This window comes from Terrapene carolina, unplaced genomic scaffold, assembly GCF_002925995.2.
Source record: "Terrapene carolina triunguis isolate 2854851 unplaced genomic scaffold, T_m_triunguis-2.0 Scaffold42, whole genome shotgun sequence".
Classification (NCBI taxonomy): domain Eukaryota; kingdom Metazoa; phylum Chordata; order Testudines; family Emydidae; genus Terrapene; species Terrapene triunguis.
This window is the reverse complement of record NW_020664393.1, coordinates 10,010,966-10,038,431: the sequence shown is the minus strand read 5'-3', so window position 1 is coordinate 10,038,431 and position 27,466 is coordinate 10,010,966.

Sequence of the window (27,466 nt, the reverse complement as noted above, 5' to 3'; positions counted from 1 at the left end):
CATTGCTCAATTGCATAGAAATAATTAGATCTAGTGTCCAATTAAAAAAAAAAATCCATGGCTGTATTTTGAATATCAATGACTAATGAAAGCTACAAATGGTGGATGTTATCTTGGAGAGAGGTGAATGTTTTGTTTGTTCATTCCCTTGCGGCTGACAGTAGTAGAACTGCATCAAATGTGGCATTTCAATTGTCATTATGAGAGCCTATTGCTGTTCTGTAGTTACAGTGATTGATAAATAACATTTTACACATTTGACTCATAGATGATGAGTGAAGGTCACTATGTATTACAGAGTAAGTTCAGAGAAAAACAACAAAAATGACTAATGGGATAAAGGGACCGACTTATTTAGTGACTAAAGAGGCTACAGGACATAATGATCATCTACAAAAATATGAATTGTGAAAGACAAAGAAGGTAAATAATTATGACATACTACAAAATAGTATGAAAGGAAGTAGTGAGATGTAGTGAAGAAAAGGAGAATTAGGTTACATATAATGAAAAATCACATTGCAATAATATTTTTTTCAATTGTAGATATTGTCCAAAAAGATTCTCTCTTCAGAAAGTTGATGCTCACCTGGACAAAACAATTTCAAAACAAAGTAATAATATAATCAGGTGTATAAATATTAGTCTCAATTGCTTTAATTTTGTTCTACTGTTACTCTGAAATTCACTATATTCACATTATTTTCCATTCTACATAAATTCTAAGTATAGGAATGCCACCATCTCTCCATTATATAGACAAAGTTGCCTTATTTTGAAATATAAGTCAAGATTTCCAAATATAGGTGCCTAAAATTAGGCACCAAGAAAATCAGGACACTTTTATTTAGACACTCGGATGAATATGAAAGACTGTAACTATGCTAAAGATAAACAGGTTACATAAGAAATAGTATGAAATAAAGAATTCAGTGGTGACTAAAGTTCGCTTTTTCACAAGCTTAAGTCTAATACTGCATGAGATTTCAGCAGTGATGTCCTGCCAAAATTTTAATATAAGGATTCTTCAGGAACTTTCTATCTCTGTCAATGACACATATGCCACACTCTGGATAAAATAAATATTCATTGTCTGAGTGAACACACATATTCCATTACATTTCATGTCTATCTCATGCTCAATCCATCAATCCTACAACCCACATCTCTCAGACCATTGTGCTTCTGGCTCCCAAAACTTCAAGAAGATTGCTGTAGGTAGTGTCCCTATGGTGTCAAGCAGATGTCTTGTGGCGTCCTCTCTGAGTATTAGTGGTAGTACATAGGTTGTCTGATGACAATTGGGGAAAGGACTGGGAAAATAGATGGTTTTTGGGTGTTGAATAGAGCTGATTAGGAACAGGACTCTCCATTCATCTGGAAATTCTAACATTTCAAAATTGGTTTTTCATTCCAAATTGGAAAGAAAAGCCAAAATTTTTAAAAAATTCCTATGAAACAAATATCTTTTTTAAAAAAAAAAAACCTCCACCCTTCAGGACCATCAAAACATTTCACTTCAATAGCATCTAAATATTTTGTTTCACTATCATTTTGATTAATTTATTTTATATTATATTAAATATAAACAATATTGTAATATGGAAGTTAATATAACAAAAGTCAAAATGAAACATTTCAACTGTTTCCTATTGAAAATGTCATTGAAATCAACATGTTCCCATGAAATGTTTTCATTTTGATGAAACTGCATTTTTCATCAGAAAACTGGTCCATAAAAAAATAAATAAATAAGACCAAATTTACTTTTGAAGCTCCAGGCTCCCTCCCTGAATTCTCTCTTCAACAGATGGGCTACTGCCAGGCAGTCATACACAAGCAGTGAAAGAAGTTAAGAGCAAAAGCTGTAAGACTTCTATTTAGTGTAAAAATCTTTGGCCTCACCTCATTCCTGTGTTGAGCTGCCAGCTAGGGATTTCCCTCAGGATTCAGATTATTCAACTCTAAATTATCCCTCATGCTTGCTTTCTCCAGAGATGGAAATCCAAACATGTATGTTTCATATTTTTGTTTGCTCTTTACTCTTCCTTCACATCTTCTCTGGAAACTCATTTCTCTCCAGAGGCTTTTCCTCCTTAGTCCTCTCCTCAGACAAATGCTCTCACTTGAATTAAACCTTTCCTTCTTTAGAATAACAATAATATAATCTAATAAAAAAATCTAATATGCAATTAAAAACCCTAAATGTTACGGCTAGACAGATACACTGTGTGTGCACGAATGTGCATGTGTGTCAGTCTTCATCTCAATTTCCTCCTCGGCAGAAAAATAGAACTACATTTGACATATTAGTTACGTCCCTTAATGCACTACTGGAAGGCACTCGATACCACAGTGGTGGATGTGGTGTAATAACATGAACAGAACAGAACATGTCTAGATTGTTAATTACTCAGGTCAAGCACCTTGTCTTTATACATAGCTACACAGTGTTGGGACTATGCAAATAACAACTCCTCTCAGATTTACTGCTTCGTCATATTCATGTTTGACATTTTTAAAACTTTCCAATTTACAACCTGTGATGGGGTGTACCAGGCCCTTGAGATCTCCTGCTGCAGGCCTCATGTCCTGGGAAAGGAACACTGAAGGTGGGTCTTTGTGGCCCACCTAGAATGGCTGCTTACCTGAAGCAAAGCAGGCTCCATTAAAAGTAGCTGCAGGGCCTGAGCAGGTCAGTCCGTGGCTGGGACCAGAGGAGCAAGGAAGGGTGTTCCTTGCTGGTGCTCAAGGGTGAACCAGAAGATGGGTTCTGGTGGCACTGGCATTCAGTGAGGAAGAAAAGGAGTTGAGAACTTCAGTCTTGAGGGAAAGGTGAAGAGAAAGGGGCTATGTGGGAAAGGCCCAGGAAATAGCAACAGTGACGTAGGGACAGTGGTATGTGACAGCTGTTCATAGGGTCTCTGGTTTGGGACTGGAAGTAGTGGGTCGGCCCAGATCCTCTCAGTGCCCCCTGGGGAAATGGCCTAAGCCCTGGGAAGGGGAAAAGGCTTGTTCAGAAGCACAAGCAAAAGGCTGGAATTTAAAGGGCTCAGGGATGTGGCTGAAGACCCTGGTAAGGGCAGACAGACCATCTGGTGAACTCTTGGTTAACACCCCCCAGGAAGGGGACTGAACTTAAGGAGTGACCTGGCTGGAGAGCTGGGACACCAGAGAACCACTGAATACAAAGAGCCCTGGGGGGCAGGGGCAGTGCTCCATAACAGGCCAGAAGCAGACTTAAAGCTATAAGGGGCTAAGAACTGAACCCAGAGGCAGGGCTGTAGAGACCAACAATGGCACAGCGATAGTTCTTGTTGGACCTCTGTAACACTGGAAGAGGTTCATCCATTTTCTACTATGAGTGACTTAGCTGGAGGGCTGAGCCACTGAAGACCTGCCTGATGAGGACAACAGCCAACCGGGGGTGCCAGGAGCAGATAAAGGAAAGCCTGCAGGATTGTACTCATCTTCCAGGAGCAGATGGAGGAGCCATAGATAGTATGAGACTCTTAAGGGATGACCAGAATGGGCAGAGGTGAGCAGTAGGCTAAGGAAACCACTGGTAACATAGGAGGCATCACAATAAGACTGGAAGGCTGAAAAGAAATAAGAAGCAAGGAGGAGGCAGGCAGCCAGAAATAGTCAATATAGGCGAGAAAAGGCTATAAACCCAGATTAGAACCAAACAGCCAAGAAAAATCAGGGGGGAAGGGATGAAATGTCAGCTCTGAGCAAATGGGCCAAATCTATGTCCTATTGAAGTCAATGGGGATCTTGCCATTGACTTCTATGAGATCAGGATTTAGCCCCAGGTTCCCATGTACACATTAATGCAGTACTATACATCATAGCAAATGCCCACTTACAACAGGTTTGGAGTTAATCTCCTTATATATCACCTTATATTTATTAATCCTTGTATTTAATTGAAGCTTTCCCCCACATTTATATATTACCTTATTTATTCATATAATACGCTGTTGGTTATCCTTTGTCCTTTGTTTATCCCATGCTTACAGCTTTTGAATTTTATACCTGAAACTGTCTTACTAAATTGATATGCCTTAAGTAACTCAGCCAGCATTGGCTGCTCTTGTATTCATATTACTCATATCACAGCTTGACTTTCAGTTGACCTTTTGGTTAACAAGGTAAAGGAACAATTATTGTAACAATAACTGTATTGAGCAAGGAAAGGTTACATACACTACAGAAAAAAACATTTTTATATTTACATTTATGGAATTTAAATTATTACATTATTTATATAACTATGTTTAATATACCAGCATATCTAGTGCTAATGATAACCCAGTTACAAACATTCAAGTTCAGATAAGCACTCTGAAATTTATATGCTTATCTCCATTATCATAACCTCCTTCAGAGCCACCCTGGAAATCTCACACAAACAGCCTCTATCATAAGATTTCTGGCAAGAAGTCTACTTCTAATTATGGCCAAAATACACAAAGAACAGCCTTTTGCATATTAATTTGGTTCGTATGGCCTTGGACAGAATCAGGATGTTCAGAGATTAAAATTATTGGGAAAATATTAACAGAGGGGTGTGTCAAGATTACACACTAGGAAAGTTCACCTAATGTAAAACATTTATTGATTACCTGCAAAAGGGAGTGAGCAATGAGGTGCCAAATTTTGCTGACAAGAATTATTTTGGGTAGTCAAGGCTAGAGAAGCATGACCAGCATCAGCGGGACCGAACAAAACTAGGTGAGACACCAGCATGGCACCAGATGAAATCCAGTGTTGACCATGTGTGACAGGGCACCTACTGTTCCTATCCTCTTTACTTTGCACAGACCACTCACAGTCCTTCTGTCATGTAGATACTGCACTGTGCAGTTTATTTACAGTGTTTTACTCCACCTCCTTCTACATACTAGGGCAGTCACAGTATTTACAATTGAGTAAACTGAGTTTTACTACATCTTCTCCAGGGGTTCCTCCCAGAGAACTTTTTTTTTGTCAGGCGCTACTAGCCCTTCTCTCTCTCTCTCTTCAGCTACCCTCCCACCCCCAACACCTTCCTGTGCTCTTCTGTCCAGAATCCTTGTTAATGGGCTTCTTAGCCATTAGCTACCAGTGTGATCTGGTAATCAGGGGCACCTCTCCTTAATCAGGCCCTTCCCAGGACGTAACCGGTTAAACAGTGACCAGAGTGCCGGTTCAGTTGCTGATTCCTAGCACTCTGTCATGCCATGGAAGATAATAAACATTGTTGGGGGGGGGATAATTTGAACTACTCACACACATTGTTGGGTTCTAAATCAACTGTAACAACTCAGGAAAGTGCTGAGCATTATTGTGGACAGCTCAGTGAAAAAAATCTTCCCTGGCAGTCAAAATAATAATCAAATTTTGGATGTATACAGATTGGGATAGAAAATAATACTGCCATTACATAAATCAATGGTATTACCCTAACCCAGAGTACTGTGCTCAGCTTCTGGTCATCCCCATGTTAAAAGTTATAGTTCTATAATAACTGTTAGAATTCTCCCTATAAATGTTAATTTTCTAAACAACTCAATCGAGGAAAAGGGCAATGAACAAAGTTCATCAAAACAGGAGAGAACAATATTTTTCTTAAGGAAATTCATTTAGATGATCATAGTAGCTATCTTCATTAGAAAAGGTATCACGTCTAAGGTCTTGGACTAAAAAGGCGGGATAATTTATCTGAAGCTTAATATTGAAGATAGAGACATAAGCCTGATTAACATATTAACTAGATTGTGTTTATTTATCAGCTTGCTTTTTGTTCATATTACTGAAGACCAATACCAAACTGCAAATACTACTAGGTGATGCCTTTAGGTCTATCTATTTCATTATTTAAAATACTGTACAATTAAACCGAGATCTGATTCCCTTTCCCTTCCTAAATTTACTAAGATGGCCCTTATAGGTTTCCATGGAATTTATATCTGAAGGCACTGAAAAGGATTCTAAGTCCACCCACCCCACAACATTATCACAAAACATATACAAGGATTGGTTATTTCTTTATCCTTTCCTTTTCAGTTATCTTTATATCCAAAGCAATTATTGTTTCTGTCTCTTGGTCAATAATGTTCCAATATCCACAGTAATTAAAAAACAGTTATTCCTATAAGGTGGACATTAAATGATGGACTGTTTAGAAGCTCTCAGTATAAAATATTGAAAATAATATTAAAGCAGATTAACTGCTCAGCTGAAAGCTCCTCTAATATTTGGTTTTGAGATCTGTCATTCAAAGCCATTTGACTGGATTCTCTCCAGATTATCAAGAAGTTTGAAAATACGGAAAAAAAATTGTTAAATGTATTCTGCCTCTTGAATACATTTGGAAGCCAGCTCTGTATTGTAAATCTGTTACATATAAAAATCAGTCAATTTTCTTTCTTTCCCTTTCCACTCCGTTCTCCACACATCCTAGATTTCAGCTAGACATAGGGATTGCATAAATATGCTCCAACCAGATTCTTTGAATGCTATGGACTCAAACCAAAATTTCACACTTTGGGTTCAAAGAAGAGGAACATTATTAGTCACAAGGTTGTGGTCAACCAACAAAAGCCTTTCTCTGACTATAGTTCCTACAATGCGGAGAGAAGAGAAGCCAGGTACCTTTGGTTTATTCATTTAAAATTCTATAGGATCGCTGAGTTCCTTTAAAAATTTTGCATCTGACCTTACTGCAGCTAACAAATATTATTTGAGAAGCATTGGCCATGATGCTGAGAAACAAAAACGAACATTATTTTGTTTACCATTTATTACCTTTTTGAATTCTGCATTCACGCTGGTAATCTGTCTGATGTCTTATTGCAACTTCAGAATGAACTGTTGGGTACAGTCTACACAGATGTACAGCTGGTGTACATCAGTGTAGTTTCATTAATATAATGGAGCTATGTACATCAGCTAAGTCTCAGGCCCAAATTTATGTACATATGCACACTTTCACTATACTGTGTATAAATCACTCTTGCTCTATAACTATATTAAATCCTTACTAGTGCCTTCTTACATCTTTCATATATTTAAAACCTGTACTGAAGTTATTTGTACATCTCTTTCTATGACCTCCACAAAAGTTTATTTTAATTCATTGAGAATACAAAGAGAAATAAAGCAAAATTTGCCACAAGAAAAAGAAAATGTGGCAGTGACATTTATATTCAAACTTCAAAGAGGGTAGCGGACAAAAACTGGAGAATGATCATAATTAACTCCTTCATAATACTTTACTGTCCTTTTTATTTACAAATAACCACTGAGAGATTGGCCCAGGGCTGATCATATAATCTACTTATGATACACCAGCATAATGTCTTTACTGGTAATGTGGTATGGATTCAAAGTCCTCAGTGACACTAGTCAACAATGTATAATTTTGGATCAATATGTAAAGGTGCTGGTACTTGACTGTTTTTACTATTTAGCACTACTCAAGCATTCTTACTTAAGAAGGGAGGTACAGGCTCATTACAATTGTGCACCTTCTCTGCAAAAGAATTATCTCCACTCATACAACACTTTCACATGAGGGGGTTATTATAACACAGCAGATGGAGGAAAACAGTGAGGCCCTATTGAACTTTTAATATCAACTAGTCCTTGATGAAACTTTCTAATTACAGAGAAGAGCCTTAGGGGGTCACAAGAGAGAAGCCTTTTCAACTTACAGATCAAAAGGAACAGAAATTGAAAGCACATCCTGTGGCCAGTTCTACGGCTGTTGACTACTGGTTGCCACCATAGTTATTAGATCAGAGGAAAGAATCAAAACTAACAGACATTCTTTAGTGAAATATCTCTGTTGGGTCTTTACTAGCATCACAGAATGAAAGGAGAGGCTGACTAGAAAGTTAGTAGAAAAGCAAATTGCATGAGGCCAGATTTAAAACTCCCTAGTAGTAAAATAAGGAGTTACAAGTAATTATATGTTCAGCTTCTCAGAGAAAGAGATTTATTATGTAAATTGTAGCCCACTGAAGTGAAAAGAGTATTTCACTTTTTAAGGGTATTAGGTATGTAAAATGTTCACACAATAATACGTTGCTGTTGTCTTATGGAAAGCAAAGTAATTTGTTGCTCATTATGCTAACTAATTATGTACTGTAATCTTGATTAGAACTGTGAGGAAAAAATCACCTGGAACCCATAACTGACCCACCATTAGGATACACTCAAGTTTTAGCCAAAGTATTGCCTATGTCGAAGAATGTGTGCTGACCTGAACTGTCAGTTCAGACAGCCCAGGTCCCTCATCTTCTCCTGAAGCACCAACAATTCTCCTGCAAACATACCTTTGCTGTCTAGAATGTTTCAGAATCAGGTTTGTGTAGCCTTCCTGAATCAAATCCTTTAGGGCTTGTTACGTTTTTAAAGAGTAGGTACAGAATTCTGCACGACCAGTCACAGTTCACGAGTATGAAAACGTATAGGTGCTTGTTAGTTATGTATTGCTACTCTCTGTTGAAATAAGCCTAATCCAAAATCCCCAATTTTACATTCTTTGGTGAAGTCTGGATCCAGACCTAGACTACCTTTGGGTAAACTCCAGGAACACATTATAGGTTATCGATTCATACTGAGTTCTAAGTGGCAAAAAAGTGCACATATGTTGGCTAGCTCATAGATAGTGGCACCATTGTCTTGGATAAGGGACTCCAATCATTGATTAGGAGATTAGCAGCAATAACCTGGGGATCCCTCAGGAATCATGGTGTTTCTATGCACAGTGAAGGTTGTGCAGCCTCTTCTAATTAAATTGTTGTCAATGGTACCCAGATCACTCACAATTTCCTTCCTGCCAGCTGAAGAAGGGACCTAAATATTGCTGAGCAGGCCAGGATGAGACAGCTTCTCTGTCCAGATACACATCTCTTGTCCTTTCATATCACATTCTCATCCCTGGACTGGAGTTTTCCCAGAGGTGTTCATTGACAGTTTAAAAGAATCTTGGATACCTTGTGTAAACAGCAGGATCTCCCGGGCAGCACTTCTTTGATTGCAGCTGGTAAAGGATGATTCAATAGTTCTGAATGGGACATTCATTGCGCTGGATTTCCATTGGTCAATGCCCAAAGTTTAGGGTTGCTTCTCCTCAGTTTTTTACTCCTCCTTACCCCTGGCCTTGGATTTATTCAGAAGGACTCTAGTAACCTTTCACACCCTTCATTGGCTTTCCAAAGAGGTGCTTTTTCATTGCCATCACAGTTGAAGCCAAAACCACAGCTCCAATCAGAAGGCTTTGGGAATGCTTTTGGTTCTGGCATCACTGTTGTAAATGGGACAGTATTTACATGAACCCTTTGACTTTGCAGGGAAGACAAAAGGCAATTCCAAAAATACCTTACAGACACATTCTCAAATATTTTTGCTTTGTTTTGTTTTACTATTATTCTGACTAGCAAATGGACATTGACAGGAGTACAAGGAAATATTGTATTTTCTTCCCATGAGTTTTTCTAGAAAAAACTTGAGGGAATGGTAGCTAATTGTTTTAAGAAAAATTGGGGTCTGGGAGAATATTTGTAGTAGCTAGTATACCCCAGCTATTATAATGTATGGGCTAAAGCTGTGATCTTGAAATATATGATCCCTTAATTTAATCTAATTCAGGGTCTGAGGCCTCCACCTGGAAATGTCCAGGATATAAATAAAAAAGGTGAAATCCTGCCTCCATTGTAGTCAATTGCAAAGTTCTCATCCATTTGCCAGGGTTTCACCCATATTATTTAATAATGCAGAGCTGGTTGAAAAAAAAAAAGCGCAAGGCACTCTTGGTGATCAAATATAGATAAAGATATAAAATTAACCTCCCACACATTTAAATGGATTAACAGCTGGCTAACTGATTGGTCTCAAATGTAATTGTAGATCGAGAATTGTCATCAAAAGATATGTTTGTAATGGAGACCTACAGAGATCTGGTCTTGGCCATGTACTATTTAACATTTTTGTTAATGACCTGGCAGAAAACATAAAATCATCACTAATATAATTTGCAGATGATGCAAAAATTGGCAGAGTGATACATAATAAAAAGGGCAGGTCACTGATACAGAGCAATCTGGATGTGGCAAGCAAAGAATATGCATTTTAATCTGGCTAAATGTATACATCTAGAAATAAAGAACATAAACCATACTTATAGGATGGGGTACTCTATTCTGGGAAGCAGTGACTCTGAAAAAAATGTGAGGGTTGTTGTGGATAATCAGCTGAACATGACCTCCCTGTGCGAAGCTGTGGCCAAAAGAGCTAATACGATCCTTGGAGGCATAAACAGGGAAATCTTGACCAGGAGTAGAGAGGTTACTTTACCTCTGTATTTGGCAGGGATACAACCACTGCTAGAATACTGTGTCCAGTTCTGATGCCCACAATTCAAGAAGGATGTTGATAAATCAGAGAGGTTTCTGAGAATAGCCACGAGAATGGTTAAAGGACTAGAAAACCTCTTATAGTGATAGACTCAAAGAGATCAATCTGTTTAGTTTAACAAAGGGAAGATTAAGGGTTGACTGGATTACAATCTATAAATACTGACATGGACAACAAATGTTTGACCAAGGGCTCTTCAATCTAGCGGAGAAAGACATAACGTGATTCAATAGCTGGAAGTTGAAGCTAGAGAATTTTGCACTGGAAATAAGGAGTAAATTTTTAACACAGAGTAATTAACCATTGGAACAATTTGCTGAGGGTTGTGGTGGATTCGCCAACACTGGCAATTGTGATTGGATTTTTTTTTCTAAAATATATTCTCTAGGAAGAATTTGGGGGAAGAGCTGTGGCCTGTGTTAGGTCAGACTAGGTGATCACAATGGTCCCTTCTGGCCTCAGAATGTATGAATCTATGAAAACTTGGCATTACAAAATAATCTATCAAATGGCAACCACCACAATTGAACAGAGATCGAAGTATGATGCAGAGCAAATGAAATAGAAATATATAAATAAATAAACCCAATATAAATTACAGTAACACTATGCATTTACCCTTCCCACAAGATCTAACCTCTGAATTTCAACAAATGATTAGACGTAGAGTAACTTACATTTATAACATGAAGACATGCAGGTGTTCTAAGAGTGGGCTCCTAACTCTTATCACTTGGGTTTCCCCCTTGAGCAAACTTCACAGAAACACTTCCCTTTGATATTCAGAGTTTCTCAAGCTTCTTAGTTGTGGCTGATGGTCCACAGTCACAGCTGCAGCATTGGTGGGATCTGTAAACTGTCAGAGAGAGACCAGTTTATACTGCCACTAGCACCATGCAGCTTCTTTCTCCAATTCCCCTCAATAGAATGTAGTCTCCCAGACTAGAAGGTCTTCTCAAGAAGAGAAGGGCCTTTTCCCTACTACTGCCCTCTAGCAGTATGTCAAATTTATAAAGGTTGAAGTTTCAAAACATGGTCAGGAGTTTTAGCCCTTTGATTTCTACAGGCTTTAATGGCAGATGTGCACAAAAGCCTGTTTAAAAATATTCTCTTATTTATGCACACAACAGATCTTCAGCAAAACCTACAGCTGATTCCCATACTATTGCAAGACCATGAAATTCAGATATTTCTGGGCTTCTAGATCCTGGAGCCTTCCATGTGTATTATGATGTTGTCAGCTAAATTCTGTATGTTAGAATGTGGACTGTGACTAATTAATTAATTGCAATTAACCCTAGCTGCTAGTGGCTTTCCCAAGAACACGGCAAGCTAAGCTTCCCTGTCAATAAGTCTCATTTTCCTCAGCTGTAAAATGGGGGAAATAATTGACCCATGTTTGTAAAGCTTTTTGGACTCTATGGATAAAAAGTCTACATGTTTGTTATTTTTATTTCTTTTCCCTGTTTGTTTAAAATGTCTTAATATTTAGTTTTCCATTTCAGAATGAAAGATTGAAATTTCTTAAAATCAGAAGGTGAGAGTGTCAATCTTTTTTAGATAACTGCTCAAGAGGAAAAAGGTTTTCTGCATGACTCATTAGGCTCTTTTGAATTCAAGTAGTTTTAATTGGTTTCAGCAACAACTCCAAAATAGCTTTGAACTAAAGAGGTACAAGACTGTACAATTGGTGTAATTAGGAAATGGACATTTAACATACTGCAGTGTGTTATATTTTCAGTATTCCTTACATTTAAAATAGGAAACACCATAGTGAATTCAACTGTTGAGGGTGCCAAGCATCAACATATGCTGAATAGATCTGAAGCATCCAGATCAGAGGGGTAATGGGAGGTGGAAAAATACAATAGGAGTGGGAAAATAATCTATTTGATAGAATTAGATGTCTTCATTTCAGAAACATGTTTGGAGCAGTTGGGATCAACTGATATTCCCCAAAAGTATAGAGTATCTTTGATTATACCAATTGGGATAGCTGGGCAGAGATTAAGCCAAGCGTATGTCCTCTGGATATCATGGTGAAGGTGTTACCTGAGGTTCACAAACCCAAAGCTCTTGGTAATTTTACTCTCTGCAAGGTGGTATCAGGACAAACCAAGAGAGACACAACACTCCTGTCTGCTATATGGCAGACACAAACAAATCAGAACCAAGTTATTTCACTTAAAGCCTCTTTATTAGTGTTCAGCACTCTTACCAAAATGCCTTTACTCAAATTCTCTGCTTTATTTAATCTCAAGCACATACAAACACAATAGGTTATAGAGAACCCCCAAACAATAATTACCTATGATCTGGAGGGGTCTTGAGTGGTCAAACAACAAGTTTCAAGTGGCCAGCTGTCCACCTGTCACTGGGGATTCCAAGAGATGTCCAGAAGATCAAATCCAAATTCCTCAGACCTGTCTACTGCTTTTTTGTTAGTAGCTGCTACAATTACATGAACATGTCAATCAAAGAAAAAAACATTAAGTAAGCACTTTTTAAACAGTTAATTATACAGATGCGTTTTTGCAGAGTCTGCAGTCTCGTGGGCCCTGGCACACACACATGTCAAATACAGATAGACATCCTGTTTTCACATACTCTTACCCCAGCATATCAGAGAGGACACAGTCAGGCCCACTCCTTGTGATTGCCCCACCTCTCAGCTTTCCCTTAGTGATGCTAAGGCTGGTACAAAGGCGTTACAGGTTCTACTTCTGGCAATAAGCAAAATAATTGATAGTCAATTGATCATTGAAAAATTGGCAGTGGTTTGAGCACCTGACTGGTTGCTAAAAATGCCCCTCATCAGTGGGAGTGGAATAAAGGAGATAAATAAATCTAAGACCAAATGAAAAAATCTGTGAATGGATCCTTATCTCTGACACATCTTGAGCATACATTATCAGCTCCTGGGACTTCACACCATGGTTATTCAGAATGGGTGCTTGGAAGTGTCATATCTATCTTTATCTGCCCTTCTCAAAATGTTTTGTTCAACTGCATGAACACATTGACTAAATAGGTTTTATTATTGCATTTGTGCATTCCATTTTTTCCAAATTTTTTGTTATATGATTTTCCCTTGTAAATAAATTGTATAGTTATAATTAACTTTTGCAGCATCGTCTCAAAGGCACAGAATCAGTCCATTACAGACAAAAAGTGACCTAACTGGACAGTCAGGAGCTTGCTGCCTCATATGGTCCCAAACTGTCATGCAGACATGGACTTGAGAAGTGTGTAACTTGTATAGAAGATAAATCACATTATTTGCTAAGTATGGCACAACACAGCTCCTCTTCAGCTGTCAATATGGTATAGTCTCTGTGGCTAAACAATGTTAGGGTTTCAGTAGTGAAGACTTAGTAAATCATGTAGCTTGTGTAACAAGAGATGTATAGATGGAAATCTCATTACCTGAATCAGTGTTAGAATGACTGGGAATTACTAGGTGCACAGTATTTTTTTTAACATTAACTTCCCAGGATACCATATAATAATACGCCAAATGTTACCATCAGAAAACTATATCCTTGCACGCTAATAATGTTTCTGATGGCAAGAAGAAAGAATGTGCAACAATTACAAATACAGCAGATTACAAAAGCTGGAACAATGTGACTTATGAATTTGTAGGTAAGAAATACTGTAGGAGAAGGAGAAACAATAAACAAATGTGTCTGATATGATTATGACTACAAGTTACTAGAACTGCAAATGTGCATGAATTAAATCAAACCAGGAATTAATTCCATAATAACTTCTTAGTTCTTAATTGGGACAGTCATTAATTCATCTCCAGTGAATTTAACAATTTGTTCTAATTATATTTCATTTCAGTATTACAAAAAGGTTGGTTGTTTTCAGACATGTTGAGATAGAATAATACAATCTAAATTTCAACTTTCTTTTTTGTCACTATGCCTTGTGAAGCATTCAGGCTGCATTCTCCCCTTCCACTCCAGTCTGTAATCTAAAAGCCACTTCAGATGGCAGATTTAGATTGGGTTTCAATCTGGGACTATTTCCTTTGTTTCACATGTAGGAGAAACTAAACTATTATCATGCTACCTTGGCTCTGGTCATAAAGGCAGATCTAAATTCCACTAACGTCAATGGAAATTTTCCCACTGACTTCAGTAGCCTTTGGGCTAAACCCATAAGCCTTGGCTTCAATGTGCACAGGACCAATGGGAAAGCTTCACCACCTGAAAGCATGAACATATCACCTTCTTAATGTTTTAAAGAATTACTCACTTGAGAATCTCCATGTTACTTCTGATCCTAGCTTTTTTACACGACCAATAAAATATACCTATTTTATGACTGAAAGAATATCTATTGCAGCACTAACTTGGAATTATTGCTTGCAAAATTATAGTGACTTTTAAATAGAATGCATGTAAAGTTTCATCCAAAATTAAGTTTAACAAAATGAACAACAAAAGAGTTAAGACTTATTCATTGTAAAGAGCTGTCACGTGCTTTTGGTACAATAATTCATAAATCATCATATTTCAATAACAACATAGTCCATCCCAACTCAATTTTATTTTAATGCATCTATGGTGGTGAAATTTCAACTAAACCTCAAACATGAAAAAAAGCTTGTACAATAGGTGTTTTGGGGCAGGGGGTTTGATTGTATATGGAGTACACATTATTGCTCCTATAAAAGTTATTCAAAATACCCTTGTTCCTATGTAATCCTGATCCTTTTTAATTTATATGCTTAATACTTGAAAGTATGCATGAATGTAAGTAGTTATTTATGCCTGTATTCAAATGAATGAATACACTTTGACTTTACATAATTTAGTCAGGGTTTTTGTTTAGATGTAGTTTTATGGGTTTTTTATATGTACATAATATGTATGTGGAAAGGTGCTTTTTATATATATTTAAAAAAAACACATAATCTCAAAGCACTTTTAAAACATGAATTGGCACTCTCAACATCCATGTGAGTTAGGGACCATAAGCTGATATAATTCGCTTTTTACACATAGGGAAAGTGAGGCATGATAGTTAAGGCTAGAGTTTTCAAATGTGTATATTTCATACTGGTACCCAATTTCACACTTAGGCACCGATTTAAGAGTGGTATGATTATTTTCAGAGGTGCTGAATACTTGCAGTTCCTAAATAAGTTACCATAGACATTTTAATACGAGTACCTTTAAACACCTGAATTTAAATGTTTTGGACTAAGGACCAGATTTTCAAAGGTATTTAGGCACCTAAAGATGCAGATACATACCTAATGGAATTCACAAAAGCACATAAGAAGATTAGGCCTCTATCTCCAATTGAAATCAATAGGAATTAGGTATCTAAACTGCTTAGACACATTTGAAAATCCCACTAAGTACCTATGTGAATATTTAGGCACCTAATTACTTTGAAAATCTGTCCATAACTGACTTTCCCAAAACCACATAGTATTATACCTGTAATTTGGAACCCAGTAGTTCTTGTGTCTCAGCCTTGTGCTCAGACAACAACACATGCTTTTGTACTCCCACATCACTCCAATCCAGCAAGAATTCCAACAGGATACAATCAAAAGGGAAAATGTGACTGAGCTCTAAATATACATTTCAATCTTCATGTTAATTTTTAAGCGACCTTTGAAAAAAATTTTGGAGACATGGAACAAATATGTAAATGATCACAAAAGTCACCCAACCCTTTCAAATGTAGATTTGAAATAGACCAAATAAAGGTTACAAAAATTAAAGTCACTGTCACAGTGTCACAAGTGGGGAGTTTCCCATGCATGGTGTGAGCAATATAAAAGGTCAATTTTAAAAATATGACTGACATTGAGCATATGATTCAGGACTTTAATGATTTATTCTAAACTATAAGTAACAAATCAGCCCTCTCTGTGAGCTAAATAACATTTCCTCATCTTTTTGTCCTTCTCCTTTTTCTGAGTCTCTCCATTTCATTATGCCATCTAGAATTTTTGGCCAATTTTCCATATCTGAAAGCTGTCTGGCTGGTATAATAACTCAAGATGTCATTTAAACTGTCTAGGCTTTTAAGCTATTAAATGACAAAAACTACATTAAAGTAATTTGTTAAGGGCTTGACAAACACATAGAAGAAAGAAATTTTAGAATTAGAACTGAAATTGTATCCCTGTCTTACCACCAAGGTGTTCAGAGATAGCAGACGATAAAGGGACTGTGTTGTCTGAAGCAAAAGACTTGGTAGGAACTTTTGCATTCTAATGCTTGCTCTGTCCCTAATGTCCTGTGTAATCCAGTGGCAGAGCCAATAGAGGGTAGAGAGGGAGGTTGCCCTCCCAGTGCCCTTTAGGTGTATGTTTGGCACCGTTTCAAGTACATTTGAAAATGGCCACCAATGACTCATCACCTCTCCTGCTACCCCTTAGTTACAAAACATAGCTCCACTACTGGTGTGACCTGAGGCAATCTCGTTATCTTTTATTTGCCTTGGAATTTCCCACCAACAAAACAGATATAAATTTTACCTACTTACTTCATCGGATGGTTGCCTCTCCCACACTCCTGCAACAAGTGTTTTCTATTGTTACAGTAGAACTGCATGTTGACCAAGTGGGATAGTTCATGAACAGGAGCAGGATGGGAAAAGAAAGAATGGATAAGCAGCCAATAGTGAGAAGGTATGTGTGTGTGTTGGGAAATGGAGCATGTTGTGGCATTGGCTGGGAAGGGGGATATTGGATGTGAGGACTTGTATGTGTATTATGTGTGTGTGAAGGAGCAGCTCGAAAAAAGAGAGGTCTATATGTAAGGACAGCAAGTATGAGGGGTAGGAAGAGCAGAAGTAGGTGGTGGGTTGGCATAGGTGTGGAAAGGACTAATGGTGGAGTAGGTAGATTGACTGGGATTGGGTATCACGTGCGCTGTGTAAGTGGCAACTGGCACTGCATGAGATTGCTAAGCTATTTCACACAGAGCCAAACAGTTGTAAAATGGTAACAACAGTTTGTCATTATTACTGTGAGCCAGATTCTCTGCAAATTCATACTTTTATGAATATGCAACTCTTTATCATGTGCTATGCTTTACTAGGAATTATGTCATTGCCAGTTTATTCCCCCACTGTATTTTTTAATTTTAATTTATATATTTTCCTTTACTACTGAAGAAGCAAAATATTCTCATAGGTATTACAGTACAGATAACTGAATTTCTATTCTGAAATAAACATAAGCCTTAATTGTTCAAACATCTTTAGCTAAACAAGCTATTATTTCAACTGTTTTTTCCCCTCTGAACTAGACTGCTTTGCAGAATAGTCCCTCTGACTATCATGAGTTGAGCAGATAAACAAATACAAATATCCAATGTGGAAAAAAATAAAGCTCTCACAATTTCTGTTAAAATAAAAGTTCTTTATTTGCTTTACAACAATCTTCTTTATTCACTGCTACTGAATAAATGCCCACTGAATTCAAGTTACTATCCTATTTCTACTGCAGCAAGTCTTGCCAGATTAACTAATTATTAAATAAGAGATACTGGTATGTTTATAAAAGTATCATATTTCATGTAGCATTCAGGATACATGTAGTTGGTCTTGGTAAGGCTTTTGCCTCAGAATAGTAAAATAAATTCACTTCATTATTATGGATCAGCCTGACAGATTTCTAGACAGGTCTCTGTTGATCTGATTGAATGTGGAAACTAACAAGAAGGTGGCAAAAAACAAATACCAGAGTGAGCATCAACACTGAAAGCTAGAAATTCACATAGCAGACTGGATCTGCAAATATTGCAGAGAAAACAACAGGAAGGAAACTAGAAAGAAATCCAAGCCCAATTAAAAGCATCAGAAGAAGCCACAAGATTCAAAGGTTGATTATGTGAATAAATCTCATCCCAGTTACTGAGAGGGTGTGTCTGTCTTTGGAATGGAACTTTTAGTAATGTACAAAACTTATGCTATAAACTATTATGCAAAGAGATTGCAGAAGAGGCAGCTGAAGGTAAATTCAATAAAAATATTTTTGTTGCATTTTACTTATAGAAGTATCTCAAAACTCCCCACAACCATACATGGCTTATATATATTTACATACATCACAGTTGCAATTAGACTATGAGTTACAGTACATAGAATCATAGAATTGTAGAACTGGAAGAGACCTTGAGATGTCATCAGTCTAGTCCCCTGCACTAAGTATTATATAGGCCATCCCTGACCAGTGTTTGTCTAACCTGCTCTTAAGAATCTCCAATTATGGAAATTCCACAATCTGCCTAGACAATTTATTCAAGTGCTTATCCACCCTGGCAGTTATGATGTTTTTTCTAATGTCCAACCTAACTGCTCTTTCTGCAATTTGAGCCCATTGCTTCTTGTCCTGTCCTCAGAGATTAAGGAAAATAATTTTTTTTCTCCCCTCTTCCTTGTAACAACTTTTTTTATACTTGAGAATTGTTATCATGTAGCTAGGCACTATAGGAAAAAAAATAGTGGAGGCAAAAAGGGATGGATCCAATAGGAGTTGGTCTCGTTTCCTCCAACGGCATGACTGATTATGGTTCCATTTCAGCAACAAATATGTTGACTAGTAGGAAAAGATTTGTGAGCTCAGGAGACAGAAGTTTCTTAAGATGTAGCCCAAAACTGTAAAACTCACTGGAAGAAGATAAGTGACGAGTGGAAAAGGGCAAATAATGGATTATTTGGCTTGCTTGCAATTCCAAAATAATAATAAAAAAAAAATCAGGTGAAACAAAAATCTTTTTTTTGTGTGCAAAATTTGCAATTGGAAAAGTAGAAAATAATTTCATTTCAGTAGAACTAAACATTTCAGTTGATCCTGGGTGAAATATTTCATTTTGATTTTGATTATTTTTAATGCTAAATTTTTAAGTAAAATAAAAAGCAATTTTGAAATCAAAAGTCATTATAAATAAAAAAGCTAAATGTTTCATTTTGAAGATGTCAAAACTACATTTCAACTTTATATAGCCTTTTCCTCCCTGTCCCCCTCCCCCAGTGTTTTTCCCCCACCTGAAACAATTTGGCAAAATTGACATGATTTTGCGAAATCTGTCAGTGTCGACAAATCTTATTTTTTCCCCAAAAAAATTAATTTGAAAAATTTCTCCCAGCCTCATGAAGAATTCTCTCCATTTTCAGAACTAATTTTAAAATTCATCTCTTCAATTTAGCTTCCCCATATGAACTTTTTTCCAATAAAACAAAAATTTAAATCCCTTATAATGAAAGCAACCAGATTATTCCTAGATCTAAGGATGAAAGAGAGGAATAGTTCATTCTATTTTTTAAAATGTGTAACATGCTCAGATACTATGGTGGTGGGTATTGCAGAAGAACCTAGACAGATAAATAGAGATGGAAGATTGTAAAATTATATGGGCAAATACTTCTACTTCTCCAACATCCAGTTTCACACAGTACCAACAAATGTCACAACCTAACAAGGATTATTTTAAAATAACACTTACAAAGCATTTGAATGACTGAATGATCTATATTTAGTTGTGCAAGAACATTTTTTAAATAGCGTGCAAGGAATTAGACAAGGAAGAGTTTTCTGAAGGAATGAGGATGATAAAATCACACCACTAGTTAAGCACATCTCAAGGGATTGGAACCAGGAGGGGAATCCTTACCAGGCTCAGGGAGAGAGATCTATACATTAATGCAAACTAGGAACCTTTTAGTTCACATCCAGTGTCCACATGGGGGAGTTACAGCGCAGATGCAGACTGCTATTCACTCTCCTGTAGTATGAACAGTGGAGAGGTGTAGACATAACTCAAAACTTATTGAGAGCAAGGAAAATGTAATAGACTATTCCCCATTAAAACTTGCCACACAAAACTAGATTATGATCAAACATATTCCATTAAAGCTCGTATATACTATACATAACATACAGTACAGTATTTTTAAACATGCTTTACAGTACTGGGTACTCCCAATCCTTATTAAAATATTTCCTATACACTGTCTTCCCATTATTCATGCCATACACACTAATGTTCTTTTTTCCTCTTATCTGCTGAGAAAAATTCTTCAAAGACATTTACCTATTAAAGAAGCTTAATAGCAACTAAATAGCAGGGTATGAATGTAGTAAATTTCTGTTATCTGGCTCCTTTGCCCCAGAAGGAATCCTCATCTCTTATTCTTTTAATTCATTCTTGCTACAGTAGTTAACATAATATATCATCTTTACTTTGTTTTTTACTATTTTAGTTCTAGTCTCAGGTTTTCTTATAAGGGGTTACAATGGTGCTAATTTGGATAGAGTTTTGAAGCTTCTTATGCTTTTGCATTGGCATTCATTTTTGATTTACTCTCTTGTGAAATAATATTTTAAGCTAGTGAATGGTTAACCATTGCTTCAACCATTGTATTATAATGCGGTGCTAGAGAATTGAACACCAATAAATGGGCAAAATTTCAGGTACTTATTCCACAACATACCTTGTTGTCTATTTGACACCGTAAAGACACAGATGATTCATGCTTCCACCCAAATGCTAACGCACAATTCCACTGGGCAGATGGTAGGAGCCTCCTGCAGGTTTTTCTTGGGATTACAGTTCTCAGAACGTTGGTAGCTAGGATTGCCTGCCAACAGACTCAACATACTCACATACCCTGGTTCTTCCTACATCTCTTCCCCTCTATTATATAGATATTATTGATCATTTTCTTCCTTATCTTTTTTACTCTGCTTTGGCCTGACTGCTTGTAGATTTGAGGGACAAGCAGTTGCTTACGATTTTTGAGTGGGTTTTAGAATCAAATACTAAATTACTGTAAAAGCAGCAAAGAGTCCTGTGGCACCTTATAGACTAATAGACGTCTGTTAGTCTATAAGGTGCCACAGGACTCTTTGCTGCTTTTACAGATCCAGACTAACACGGCTACCCCTTTGATACACTACATACTAAATTACTGGTCATAGTGAACTCAGCTGTTCTTTCCTAGCTTCCACCAACCAGGAAAGACAAGGATGTGTTATACAAGTGGTGTTTTGAATGTTTTTCAGGACTTCTAGTGATTCATTATGCAGTGTGGCAGAATTCGCTCAGGATGGAGGATTGTTGTGCTTTTCCGGCCTATGTTAGAATGGTCTGTTACCACTACTTCCATATAAAACAAATGTGTCCCTTAATCTCCACCCCACAGGAAAAAAATGTTGTGTTTGAGAGCAGCAAAGTATTAAAATTCAGTCTGTTTTCTGCAAAAAGATTGTAACTTTTTCAGATTTTTTTTGATGAATTGTATCATTAATCTACTGTAGAGACAAAAAGGAAAAAATCATTATTTGAATACGATGCTTCTGGTAGTGCTAATAGCATGTCTTTTTGGTCTTCGTACTTTTTTTTCCTTTAGGTGTCACAGATATAAACCATCTGGTATGCCAGATGCTTGCATTTCTTTGTACATATACAGAGCGTGTATGTGGGTGGAAAGGCTCCAAAAATCCTAGACAATATTATCCTTTTTTGCTTATCACCATCATAATCTTCATAGCATTTTAATATATGATGTTGCTTCTGTGTTTTGTGTCCTGTAAGATCTGTTGATATGATGTACTCTGTTTTTTTTGTTTTTATTGTTGTTTTTCATTTTTTCCCCTGGTAAGATATCAGTGTGGTTTTAGTGGCCCAGAAATCTGGAATATAGCTTATTATGACTTTGTTGTTCATAAACTCCAGTTTTATGAGTGTGTTCCCTTTTTATGCTAAATGTTGTCTTACATTTTATTATAGTATTTATCAACCTGTCTGTGCTCAGCCAGGTTTACTTTCTTAATACAAAACAATTCAAACTTGCTCTCCGATATGATGGAGGACATATTAGATCTTAACTGAGATTGAGTTGTGTTTTCTGTTTATAGATTTAATTTAGTTTGAGGTTTGCCCTTTCTTAAGTATATAGTATATCATGTTTAGAAGCCTATAGAGTAATAATTTAATTACCTGATAGTAGCCATCATGATAATCATGGGCCACATATTAACCACTTGCTCACAGTGGGTAGCTGCTGACATGAATAATTCCATTGAATTCAGTGGGGCCCCATGTGTTAAATCTATAGATTGCAGTGGAATTTAACAGGGAAATCAGTCCTAATTCCTATTCTACTCCATCTCAAATCATCTCTATAAAGCCAGCCCTTCTCCCTGTAGAGTAATGGTATTTAATATGATCTCTCAGGATCAGACAGAAGCAAATCATTAGTGACTGTAGATTTTGTACCTATATCTTCACAAACAATTTCTCTGTCCCTTGGACCACCATTAGATATTTTTACTTTGGGCTAATTGATCAATCTAGAGAATCTGAGGCCTGGTCTACACTAGGCGTTTATGTCGAATTTAGCGCCGTTACATCGAATAAACCCTGCACCCGTCCACACTACGAAGCTATTTAGTTCGACATAGAGGTCTCTTAAATTCGACTTCTGTACTCCTCCCCAACGAGGGGAGTAGCGCTAAATTCAACATGGCCATATCGAATTAGGCTAGGTGTGGATGGAAATCGATGCTAATAGCTCCGGGAGCTATCCCACAGTGCACCACTCTGTTGACGCTCTGGACAGCAGTCCGAGCTCGGATGCTCTGACCAGCCACACAGGAAAAGCCCCGGGAAAATTTGAATTCCTTTTTCCGTCTGGGCAGTTTGAATCTCATTTCCTGTTTGGACATCGTGGCGAGCTCAGCAGCACTGGCAACGATGCAGAGCTCTCCAGCAGAGATGGCCGTGCAATCTCAGACTAGAAAGAGGGCCCCAGCATGGACTGATCGGGAAGTCTTGGATCTCATCGCTGTGTGGGGTGATGAGTCTGTGCTTTCCGAGCTGCGCTCCAAAAGACGGGATGCAAAGATCTACGAGAAGATCTCTAAAGCCATGGCAGAGAGAGGATACAGCCGGGATGCAACGCAGTGCCGTGTGAAAATCAAGGAGCTGAGACAAGGCTACCAGAAGACCAAAGAGGCAAACGGACGCTCCGGAGCCCAGCCCCAGACATCCCGTTTCTACGAGGCACTGCATTCCATCCTAGGTGCGGCCACTACCCCACCAGTGACCGTGGACTCTGAGGATGGGATATTGTCCACGGCCGGTTCCTCGGACATGTTAGCGGACGGGGAAGATGAGGAGGGAGATGAGGAGGACGAGGCAGTCGACAGCGCTTGCAACGCTGATTTCCCCGACAGCCAGGATCTCTTCATCACCCTCACAGAGATCCTCTACCAACCATCCCCAGCCGTTAACCCGGACACAGAATCAGGGGAAGGATCAGCCAGTAAGTGTTTTAAACCTCTAAACATTTATTTTTAACAGAACAGGAATTTTAACAATACCAACAATGGGTTTCTCATGATTAGTTTGCCCTAGGCGCTTAACGTTTCAGTCCCTGGCAGTGCAACTATTAAAAACAAATCTAACAATGTCCGGTTTTGCATGATTGTTCTGCCCAAGCCGCTCTACTGTTTAGTCCCTGCCAGTGCAGCTACAGTAAAATGCGGTCTACATGTCCGGGGATAGAGCAGAAATCCTCCTGGGACATCTCGACGAAGCTCTCCTGGAGGTAATTGGAAAGCCTTTGCATCAGGTTCCTGGGGAGAGCGGCCTTATTGGGTCCTCCGTGGTATGAAACGTTTCCGCGCCAGGAGACCATCAGGTACTCCGGGATCATTGCCCTGCAGAGCATGGCGGCATACGGCCCTGGTCTTTGCAGGCTTTCCCGAAGCATTCTTTCTTTATCTCTGTCTGAGATCCTCATCAGGGTGATGTCGCTCATGGTGGCCTGCTTTGAATTAGGTAGGGGAATGTTAGTATTGGGACTGCTTGCCCGTTCCTTTACAGAACTGTAACCGCCGGTTTACAGCCACGCAGTGGAGGCGGGAGAGAGGCGGCATACAGGGATCTTTCCCTGGGACAGCCGCGAGGGGGTGGGACAGGGGCAGAGTTGATGCTTGCCGGATTGCTGGCAGCAGGGACTAGCATTGCTTTCAATGTGAAAGGAGGCCAGTGCTACTATCAGAGTTTTAAGCAGCCACAAGTCTACGGCTTACCATGTCTCCCTGCTACACAAATTCCGGTGTCCTGCCCCGCTTCTCAAATCGGCAGTGCAAGACCCCAGGCACTGAATGCGGGGGCCGAAAATTCGACCTTGTCCTGAGTGTGCATGTGATAGGTACAGTGCATGGTCTTGTTCACAGAGAAAGACTATGTTCTTTGTTCACAACGAAATTTATCTTTCTGAGGAATTCACTCCCTTTTTCCCATTCCCACAGCCACATCTGCGACTGTATCCCAACACAGCCTGGCATCACATTCCCAGAGGCTAGCGCAGATTAGGCGGAGGAAGAAGAGGACGCGGGAGGACATGTTCTCAGAACTAATGGGCTGCTCCCGAGCCCAGGCAGCACAGCAGACCCAGTGGAGGGAAAACTTGTCCCAAATGCACCGGACACACATGGAACGTGAGGAGAGGTGGCGGCAGGAAGACCAGCAGGCGACTCAAACGCTGCTTGGACTAATGAGGGAGCAAACGGACACGCTCCGGCGCCTTGTGGATGTTCTGCAGGAACGGAGGCAGGAGGACAGAGCCCCGCTGCAGTCTATCAGTAACCGCCCTCCCCCGCCACCAAGTCCCATACCCCCCTCACCCAAAGTCCAAAGAAGGAGGGGCGGCAGAGTCCGTGAAAACTCTCACTCCACCCCTGCAGAAGGCTCTCATTCCACAAAATTTGACAAGTCCTTTCCTTCCCGCCTCACACAAGCCCCCGTCCAAGTTTCACCACCCCAGTTTCATGTGTAGTTGCTAATAAAATGTACGTTTCTGTTAATTACTGTTTCCATCATGTTCTTTTGGAGGAGAGTCTGTCTGAAGGGGGGGAAGGGGGTTGGTAATTGGACAGGACAGTCACCTTTAGCAGGGTACACAGGCGGGGGCAGGTCCAGCAGCAGGGCACATACACAGTGCAGTGACTAGTTACTCTGGTCAGTCTGGGAGGTGGTTTTCATGTTCTGGGGGGGGGGCGCGGGGGTTGCTCTGTGACTTTGTGGCGGGGGAGGGCAGTGACAGATCTTATGCAGCGGTCCTTATCCTGGATCACAGAGCCACGCAGCAGGGGATCTGTAACCCTCCTCCCCCTGCCACAAAGTCACATAGCCCCCACATACACGCAGTCCCGATCAGGAGGGCTGGCAGGCTCCGTTGAAACAATCAGTCCACCAGTGCAGAGCCTGTCATTCCTGGAGTTTAGAAGCGTCATTTGCATCAGTACACTACACCCGCTCCCCACCACAGTCTGCGTCCCAGGTTTAAAACATTCCCGCGAAAACAGTAATAAAGAAAACGGTGTCCATTAACAAAATAGAAGTCATTTTATTTTTAAACGTGTGTTGGAAGGGGGTGAAGGGGGTATGTAACTGGAGAGGATACTGAACATTTAGTGGGTAAAGAAAGGGGGGCAGGTTCAGCTTCTCTGTAAACAAACTTAAAAGTCACAGGTTACCCTGCTCACTCAGGAACCTAGCTTTCAGAGCCTCCCGGATGCACAGCGCGTCCCGCTGGGCTCTTCTAATCGCCCGGCTGTCTGGCTGGGCGTAATCAGAAGCCAGGCTATTTGCCTCAACCTCCCACCCCGCCATAAAGGTCTCCCCCTTGCTCTCACAGAGATTGTGGAGCACACAGCAAGCTGCTATAACAATGGGGATATTGGTTTCGCTGAGATCACAGCGAGTCAGTAAGCTTCTCCATCTCCCCTTGAGACGGCCAAAAGCACACTCCACCACCATTCTGCACTTGCTCAGCCGGTAGTTGAAGAGTTCTTTTTCAGTGTCCAGGGCGCCAGTATAGGGCTTCATGAGCCAGGGCATTAGCGGGTAGGCTGGGTCCCCGAGGATCACTGTAGGCATCTCCACATCCCCAAGAGTTATTTTGTGGTCTGGGAAGTAAATACCTTCCTGCAGCCGTCTAAACAGACCAGAGTTCCTGAAAACGCGAGCGTCATGAACCTTGCCCGGCCATCCGACGTTGATGTTTGTAAAACGTCCCCGATGGTCCACCAGTGCTTGCAGCACCATTGAAAAGTAGCCGTTTCTGTTAATGTACTGGCTGGCCTGGTGGTCCGGTCCCAGGATAGGGATGTGAGTTCCATCTATAGCCCCACCGCAGTTTGGGAATCCCATCGCGGCGAAGCCATCTATGATGGCCTGCGCGTTTCCCAGGGTCACTACCTTTGAGAGCAGTACCTCAACGATTGCGTTGGCTACTTGCATCACAACAACCCCCACGGTAGATTTGCCCATGCCAAAGTGGTTCGCGACTGACCGATAGCTGTCTGGCGTTGCAAGCTTCCAGAGGGCTATGGCCACTCGCTTCTGGACAGTCAGGGCTGCTCGCATCCGGGTGTCATTGCGCTTCAGGGAAGGGGACAGCAACTCACAAAGTTCCAGGAAAGTCCCCTTCCGCATGCGAAAGTTTCGCAGCCACTGGGATTCATCCCAAACCTGCAGCACTATGCGGTCCCACCAGTCCGTGCTTGTTTCCCGGGCCCAGAATCGCCGTTCCACAACATCCACTTGACCCATTGTCACCATGATGTCCTCGGTGCTGGTACCGTGCTTTCTGACAGGCCTGTGCTACTCTCAGACTTCAGGCCCTCACCGCGGTGCCGTAGCCTCCTCGCCCGATTTATCTGCATCTGCCTCTGGGAAAGGTGGATGATAAGCTGCGAGGCGTTGACAACGGACACTACTGCAGCGATGGTCGCAGCGGGCTCCATGCTCGCAGTGCTGTGGCGTCCGCGCTGTCACTGACCAGAAAAGTGCGCGAACTGATTTCCCGCCGGCGATTTCAGGGAGGGAGGGAGGGCGGTAGTGACGGACGGATGACGACAGTTACCCAAAAGCACCCTCGACACATTTTTTTACCCAGAAGGCATTGGCGGCTCGACCCAGAATTCCAATGGGCAGTGGGGACTGCGGGAACTGTGGGATAGCTGCCCACAGTGCACCGCTTCCAATGTCGACGCTTTCTCCGT